The sequence below is a fragment of the Camelus ferus genome, chromosome 23 (genome assembly GCF_009834535.1).
Source record: "Camelus ferus isolate YT-003-E chromosome 23, BCGSAC_Cfer_1.0, whole genome shotgun sequence".
Classification (NCBI taxonomy): Eukaryota; Metazoa; Chordata; class Mammalia; order Artiodactyla; family Camelidae; genus Camelus; species Camelus ferus.
This window is the reverse complement of record NC_045718.1, coordinates 5878220-5887127: the sequence shown is the minus strand read 5'-3', so window position 1 is coordinate 5887127 and position 8908 is coordinate 5878220. Positions and strand designations below refer to the sequence as shown.

The window sequence follows — 8908 nt, the reverse complement described above, 5'->3', positions numbered from 1 at the left end:
TCTCTTTATCTCGCTGTCTTCAACACATCCTTTTACTTCTCTTTGCAGATTTATCTGTACTCCACCTCCTGGTCTCTGGGGTTACCCATCTTCTATTTTTCCCTACTGTATGGGGCTGTACCGTCCATAAATTTTCACTTTGTCTGCCTAAGGATCGCCACAAATAAGCCCCCCCCCTCACCCCGCCCCTCCCCAAATGAAAAGCACCTCTTTTAATTTTGCTTCCCTTCTTTGGGGGTTCGTGGTTCTCCATGTAACCGGTTTTCCTTGGTTACATGCCACCAGGAACTGCTGATTATTTCAAAGTTCCACCACCCTGCAGCTCATCACTGTACCTTGATTTGGAAGATCATGGAATATCTGTTTGAATCCTGGATGTATTTTTCTCACAGTCACCTCGCTTCCTGAAATTTCCTCTGGTGAGTTACTCTCTTTATATGTTTTAGAAACTTATTGCTAGTGTTATTTCTAATAAGCCTTGTTTGTTTAAAAATGTGTCATTTCTTACATTTTTTGTCACTTTCAGAACTCATAGCTCTATGCAGCCGTGTTTATTAATCAATGTTATTTGCAATTGTGCTCCTAAGACACAGCCCATGTAATGAATTACCCCATCACCTTTTATATCCTTTATTTATTTCTGCCCTCATTTGTATTTCAGGGTATAGGAGATATTAACCCCCCCCTTCCAATAATGCTTCTTGGCACACATTCTTGTGCCATTTGAAAGGTCAAATTTTATATGTTTATCTAAGAGTGAGCTTAAAAGAGAGCTTCTGACAAATGCAGGGTCTGAGAAAGTTCACTTGTCTCTGATCTTCAGAAGGTTGTTCAGGTCAGTATTTGTTTATTGCAAGCAATTACATGGCTGAGGGAGGACTTTGTAAAGTGTATTTTTATGGGTTTAGCAGGATACTAGGCACTAAGCCACCGTATGGTAAGAGGAGGTGTGTGAGTTTTGAGTGCACCATTTTTTAATTTATTTTTTATTTTTATTTTTACAATATCCCAAATCACACATGGACACATTATTTTGGGTGTTGTACTTAAATTCAGGCATCACATTTGGGAGTATGTTTTGGATTTTGTGAATTGAGCTGGTGAACAGTTAATTGGACATGGAGTGCCCATTTCAGAGGAAGAGAGCTATCAGAAGAAAGCACTCATTATCTTGGTACTAATAATTGAAATTCAGGGACAGACTATATGAAAAATTTAATTGCCTCACTCTTCACACTTGTTCAACCCCCGCACTCAATTTTAATAAGTATGTTAATACGTCAGTGTTTTTGGCTTTTATGGATATTCTTCTGGGCTTAACTGACAGTTATGATTATCACTCCCCCTTTAAGTATAGGTATGTTGAGAAACATTTAAATCGTAGCTTTTACTTCACACATTGACAAGGACACAGTATTTAGTAAATGCCAACCCAAATGTATCCGTAATCTCTAAGTACTGAGGTTTGGAGTTTTTCTCTATGAACCTTCCCCCACCCCTCCCCATAAGAACAAGTTGCTGGTTTCTGTATTTCTGGTTATTGGGATGGATGGAAGTGAAAAACCTATACTGTTCAAGCTTTTCTTTCTTTCCTTTTTTTTTTTTTTTTTAAATTCGCGTAAAGAACTATTTCTGTCGTCATCGGTGGCTGACCTGACCACCTAAGTCATGCTTTTTTAAATTCAAAAGCCCTTTTCGCTTCCAGAAAGAAAAGTACTCCAGCTGCAACGTCACCCCATCCCCCAGTCTCGGGCTTCAAGGGCTTTCCCCCTGGGCTCCCAGCGAGAGAGCAGGGCTGCCCGCGGTCCGCGCCCCTCGGTGCCTCTCGCCCGTCACTAGTTTCCACCGGGTCTCCTTCCCAGTCTGGTCGTCCTGCCTGGCAAGTGCCATCAGCCTCCGAGACTTCAGCTGAAGAAACGAGGGCTTAGCATAATTCACCAATTCAAACATCCCCTTTGGAGGACTGCTGCCGTTGCGCAGGAGTGGAGGGAGGGAAGTGGGGGGTGGGAAAAAAAACCCCAACTTTCGGGGCAGCCAGATCTTTCCTTCTTAACCTAGTCTACTCCGGGAAGGCACAGACGAACGGTACGTAGGTGAGTGCGTTTTTCTCTGTTATAACCTGAAACTCAAGTTTGTGGAGGGGAGATGTGCTCCTGGGAGGCGTTAAGCAGACGGCTATCAACAGGCGACCCTGCCTGGAGGTTTCTCCGCAGCTCGTGGCAACGCCTAAGCTACCTGGGTGCAGGGAGCGCGGAGGACAAGGTCCCCGGTTGACCGGATGACCCTGGGCTTGGCGCCGGGAGTGGGAATGACCCGCCCCGGGAGGGACCGTGCCCCCTGCCCGCGCCCCGCAGCGCAGGCTCCGCACGCGGCCCCTGCAGCGAACGTGCGCCCGTGCGCCCGGGGTGGGCATTTGCAGCCCCGGAGCGTGGGGCGCGCCAGGGGGCTTCATCCTTGCTTGACGCTCTATGTCCAGCCTTCCCCCGCCGAACTTGAGCAAAACCCCTTTTCTGTGCGAGAGGCCAGATTTGGAATCCCTGATGAACACCCGTCTGCATTTGCATTTATTTACTATTTTTTAAATGAGCTGTACCTACGGCTCAGAAATGACGGCTCTCCGGCATGCCTGCTTTATAAAAATCTCATCGCGGTATTCATCCGTCTCAGCTGGGTTGCGAATAGCTAACTGACTTCTCAGGCTCCGTGTTAAAGTACTGCTGACCGTCACACCCTCTCTTCCTTCCCCAGCTGGCAGGCATCAGGAGGGTGGTGGGTGGGGGAAAGAAAGAGTTGGATATCAACTTGGAGCCAGAGGTTGGTCTGTAAGGTGGCTAGGAGCCGTTCAGCTTCTATACTACCCCCTTGCAAGTTAGGCTTTTATTTCTCCGTCGCCCTTTTCCGGAGGTGGGTGGGTGGGAGGTAGGAGGGTCTAGGACTGGGAGCGCTCTCCTCCCGCGTCCACGCGAGAGGGGGTGGTGCTTCTTGGCCGCCGGTTACCTCTGGTTCTGCAGCCAAGCAGTGGCAGAGAGTTTAAGTCTCTGATGGCTGTTCTCCTAGTCTCCAAGAGTTGAACCGGAGAACGTTCTACTTTGCACCAGGTCAGGAACGTGATCAGCCCTTTAGAGCAGGGACTTCCTTCTAATGGGCATCCGGCTAGGAAACGCTGGGGAGCTTCAGCCTCCGAAGAGAAGAAGCATGTTTCCAGCTGTGTGAGATGCTAACCCGGGGCTCGAAAAGAGAAAGAGGGGACAGGGGTTGCAAAATAACCCTACTGTTGCTTTCAAATAGTCTAGCCAGTCAAATATATGTAAGCAAAGAAGAAAGCACCGGGGCATAAAACTGTCACAGCAGCTTGGAAGACAGATGATTCCGATCTGGGGGACTGTTTCTTTTGCGTGCTGTTTAGATTTGGCATCATGCAGTTAAACAGGTAAGGACTGAATGTCTCTATTTTATTGATAATAGTATAACCTGTGGACCTCTCCTATGATAACTTATCCCTGTTTCACGGGCTGGAATATATGTATTTTCAAATGGGTCTGCTATGATGCATAACTTCTTAATATTCATATTCATGAACTATTAAACCATGAACATGCATTTATTTAAATGTTCAAGGTACATTTATTTAACTGTTTAACGGTGTTAGAAAAACCATAAGCTGGGCCAAGGTGAGAGGCAGAAATGGGGAATGGTAGAAGTCAGAGATAAGGATGGGTAACCCTGATGAAGTATGTAACATAGTTGTTGCAGAAATGCCTTAAAACATTGCTTATTGTTAAGGTCACAGACCTGTCTATATTAAGGACAATTGGAGAACTCGTTCAGAGCATCTTCACTTAGCAATTTAATTCTGACTTCTTGAGAGAAATGTTTTTTGGGAATTTTCATGTTATTTTCTCAATTTCCCCTCCCAAAAAAAGAAAAAAAAAAAAAAAGAAAGAAAGAAAGAAAAGAAAAAAATCCATGGGGTGGAGGTGGCTTGGGTTGTCAGACAGGATGAGAAAAGACCTTGCCTTAAGGCAATGCTATGTATGACCCAAGCAGAGAAATCTTTGGGCTTAGGAAACTAGTTGGAAACTGAAAAATAAAATCTAAACAAATTCTTAAAATTATGGAAAAGCTCCCATAAGTAAAGCTTTTAAAAATTCCAAGTTTTGTAGATGTATACTGTTGCCAGCCAACAGATTTCTTCCACTATCAGATTTAACATTCAACCACCCCAGAAGCAATTAAAATAACAAAACAATTTTATTATTTTAAATTGTTTTGTTATTCAAATTGTTTTGTTATTATTATTGAATTGTTAGGTTTTGCTTACAAGTTGAAGGAGTCTGGAGTCCCCACAGTGAAGCAAAAAATATTAATAAGATACAGTCTTAAAACAGTTCCATTTATTTCTAACAGTTTCTCTTCTCTAAGAAATTGTATTCTTTAATACAAGAAATATTTTTAGTACTTACGTTTATTGATGTGGATCCCTGATCAATAATTCTTCTGCTTGTAAGGCTCACTGGTAACATCTTGAAGAAATAGGAAAGATAACTGCAACTTTGGGTCATAAAATTGCAAAGTTACAGTGCTTTCCTTAGTTTGATGCAAGAGGTAGTTTTTACTCCACTGGAGAATAATTCGCCAATAAATCCAGTTCCTCAATTCTTTTGCATTTTGCCCTCTGGAGTTCTACTGCAGTGAACATGACATTATTATATATTATATTACATATGTATGTCCATTTTGGGGTGAGTGGAGAAGGTATTTATTTTAAATGACATTGCTTTGATAATGTTTTCAGATGAAATAGACATGATGCCATGTATGATTGATTTCATGTATCATTTAATCCGATAATATGTGATTCTAGCTTCTCATGAGGGATTTTCTTTTGGTAAACTCAACATTATCATGGAAATGTACATTTTTATAAAATACAGTCCATCTTGATTTTCTTCATGCAAAATGATTGGTATATTATGGTTAAGTAAATCTAATCTAAGTAAGAAGAAATCATTGAGACTCTAAGGGTGTGTGTGTGTATGGGTATTATATACACACAGACATATATGAAATTAGCCTTACTCCTAGATTTGTATGTTCTTTCAATAAAAATGGAATTTCTTTTCAGAATAGTGCCTTTGTGTATTTCTCTCTTCAAGTGCAAAGAACTCAACTGATAGGACTTCAGAACTTTGATGCTTTGTTATCAGCCTGTGCTTCAGTTTCCTCTATTACCTGTTATTTTGATTTTTTTCATATTATCTCCAAAATAAGCATAGTGACTAGAGTAAGCGCCTAAAATTTTAATAGTTTAGAAAACTGGATATTAGTATTCGAAGTTCAAAGTTCAGACACAAAGAGAAATGTAACACTAATCTTTGGCAAGTTTAGCACAAGGTTATCTTTTATTAAAATATCCCAAGGGTATTTGCATATTATGATTAATACTTATGATTAATGAGGCACTCTTCTAAGATTCTCAGTATTTTTCTCTTTACCTCTTAGTTGTGGATTATTGTGAAAAGTAGGGAGAGAGGGATCTGGAATTCCTTCCTCAGTTTCAGTTCCAGATCTACCTCACTAACGTGGTCCTAGTCAGATTTCTTGTCTACCTTTTATTGTCCTCATCTCTCATGTGGTTGAAAACCACTTCTCTTCATGGTGTTGTCATAGAAAAAAAAGGACATAAGAGATGAGGATGCTTTAAAAACACAAATGGTATGAAAACAAAATATATTTTGAGAAAGATACCGTTTATGTTTGATTTCTGTTGTTGTTGTTGGTTTGTTTTCTGGATAAAATTTTCTTTCCATGAAAGAGGTAATGTTGACTCTACTGATTTTTTTTTTCTATTTTGGCATCAAATACTTTTGGTCTATGTTGTTATGGTGTCTAATAAGTTTATGTAATATTTCTTTTGTTTTGATATTTTGTAGTTAAAAACAACCTGAGAGTACACTGCTTAAAGCAAATTAGTTCTTATTTACCTTATGTTTACCTTGGCATTAATGAAGTTCTGGGAGATTAGTTACTTTTACAAAAATAGTTGTTCTTGATTGACTTCGCAGTGTCGTTTAGTGAAAGTCTGATTTCTTCACAGATTTATATTATTAACTGGCTGATCTCTGTCAGTTTAATTGAAAAGAAGATCAACACATTCTCATGTAATACCTTTCATAATGAGAAAATTTGAGAAAAGTTAAGACTTGCAATTTCTAACATTTATCAACTCATATTGAGCTTACCAGAATTAATTAGGTGACATCTAGCATTGTTAGTGTTTTAATTTAGCAACTACTTGGGTAATTTCATTTAGACATTTAGTAGTGTAACTCTGACCACTTTCTCCAAGCACTGCTGTATGGTTTTATGACTCTAATATTTACAATCTATGAGTTCTAAAAGAGACCAAAAGGAAAAAAAATGTGTTTAATATCACTGATTGCTAATGGATGATCTTGGTTCTTAAAAGGAGGGGATAGTGTAAAGATGTTTATTCTATTCTATGAAAGAGTAAAAGATTCTCTGAAGGTGAAATTTAATCATAAACACTAATGGCCTTTCTACTGAAAATATATCTGCAAGTTCTGGCCCAGCTTTTTTTTTTTAATGATATCAAATGGCCACTCTAACCATTTTATATTGGTCATCAAATATCCTCATCAATAATGTTTTAAGGCTTTTATCACTATCATTTCAAGGCATATTTGATGGGTTATTAAGAATATTTATATCCAATTACTTATTTGCAGACCTATCTACTTACAAAGTCTCCATAGATAATTATTTCATAAGCTATGAATTAGCTCTTCTATACTTAATGTTGGAAATAAAGTATTCATGCAAACAGTTCTGGGATATTTCTCAATTTTGTGTTCAAAGCAACAAATCATGAATAACTAGTAGACACTCTAATTGATATAAACACAATTACAATTCTCTAACCAATTTCTTTTCCCCTAAGATTGAAAGATATAACTAATACACTTATAATGAGCTGATTGGAGTAGTAGGTATTTTATCTTGACATAAATAGTTGTGTTAATTTTTTAAAATGTTTATTTTATTTTATAGAGTTATAGTCAGTTTACAATGTTGTGTCAATTTCCAGTGTAGCACACAATTTTTCAGTTAGACATGAACATCCATATATTCATCGTCACATTCTTTTTCATCGTGAGGTCCCACAAGATCTTGTATATATTTCCCTGTGCTATACAGTATAAACTTGTTTATCTATTCTATATATACCTGTCAGTATCTACAGGTTTTGAACTCCCAGTCTGTCCCTTCCCAGCCCCCTCCCCGCGGCAATCACAAATTTGTATTCTATGTCTATGAGTGTGTTTCTGTTTTATTTTAAATGTTTATTTTTAATCAAGAAAGCATCAATTCAGATTTGAAAAAATGACATGCAGTCTAATAAGTTGGGAAGTCTTATAGATTCTTTTTTTTTAAATATTCATTGTTATTTCTTACACATAATGATTTATCAAAATTTTTATTTTTTAAGCTTAGTTAAGAATAGTATTTATCCTCAGTGTAACCTATTTTTACTTATAATTATTTTTTAGGAGGATTTATATTAATGTCTAAACCGTAATTTACTCAGGTGTGGATGCCTTTAAAAGCACCCAAGGCATGACAAATATCTTTTAATAGCTAATAAAGAAGCTACCATGTTATAGTTCCAGCAAATTAAATCTATAAAATACACATTTATTGATTAAATTAATAAATATGTTAACATTACATTCAAACGTATGGTAGCTCTCTGCTCTGTAAGAATTATAGTCTCATAATGGTGTGTTTCATTTAAATTCCATTATAGATTTATAGTGAAAGAATACTTATAGATAGACTTATTCTTCCTGATTTCTGTGAAGACCAGCCAACCTCATCAGGATTGAGCTGTTTTTTATTAACTTTTCTGGAGTCTTGCATTTTGTTAATTTTAAAAGCTATCTCTAGAATATTGCACTATTAAAAAATAATCTAGCCTTGGGAAGACCAGAATTAAGGAAGCATGCATTTTAGATTTTCAGTGTCAAACAGTGGCTGTACATACACACACTGCTACTTAATAGATTCATTAAACACTCACCCTCACAACTGAAAAACGTAATCTATAAAACATTTCAGATGATCTCCACAAATAGAAGCCAGTTTGGGAAAAGTGATGAAATCAAATCAAGGCGTAAATGTTGCAGGAGTTCGCTAATGTATCCTAAAACAAATCACATATGTTTACACAGGTTGCCTATCATGTGTTTTTGTAATTTGTTATATCTTTGATATGCATGCATTTTAAAGATGCAAGTATTTGTAACTGCTTTCAGATAATGCAATTTAATACTATGTGGAGAAGCGCCTCCTGTTGTAGCTAAAGTAAATATAGAACAAAAGTTAATTCAATCAGGAAGTTCCTGGAGTAGACAATATATTTAAGTGGCCTTCCTGTCTTTCGTGTGGTAACATTTCTGATGGTTTGAAAAACCATCCCTGTAAACATATATACAGAGATGGTAGAACAGTCTTTTTCAGAAGTAAACATCTCTTAAACATAGTAATGAACAAAATCTAAATACTTAGAAGAAAATCATCAAAAGTTGAATAAAATATGAAAGTTGTAAAAAATGCTCCCTTAAGGTGATTCAACCATACTTGTCTCAACATTTTCTTATATAACACCAAACATATTTTATATATATATATATATATATATATATACACACACACACACACATCAAGTCTACCTTACTCAAAACAGTTAAATTGAATGGCTTTAATTGAATTTACAGTAATAGCATTTCTGATTATTTATTCAGGCCTGTCACCGATATACACAATTTCAATACATTCTATAAACATGATAAGTAATATTTTCAAGATTATACTATGGAACAACGTG

The 8908-nt window shown here is 37.4% G+C and overlaps 1 protein-coding gene across 4 annotated transcripts in view; it reads left to right on the top strand.

Moving 5' to 3' along the window:
• The first annotated feature begins 288 nt into the window (after positions 1–288).
• BRINP3 (BMP/retinoic acid inducible neural specific 3) overlaps positions 289–8908 on the top strand; it is a 338833-nt gene continuing 330213 nt past the window's right edge. Inside the window, exon 1 of one of the 4 annotated variants that reach the window (XM_032466775.1) lies at positions 289–419. The gene's annotated coding sequence lies outside the window, so the exon portion shown is untranslated. Of the gene's footprint in view, positions 420–2009; positions 2094–2948; positions 3431–5383; positions 5395–8908 lie in introns of those variants that run through there. The other 3 variants (XM_032466776.1, XM_032466773.1, XM_032466774.1) reach the window with 3 other exon arrangements.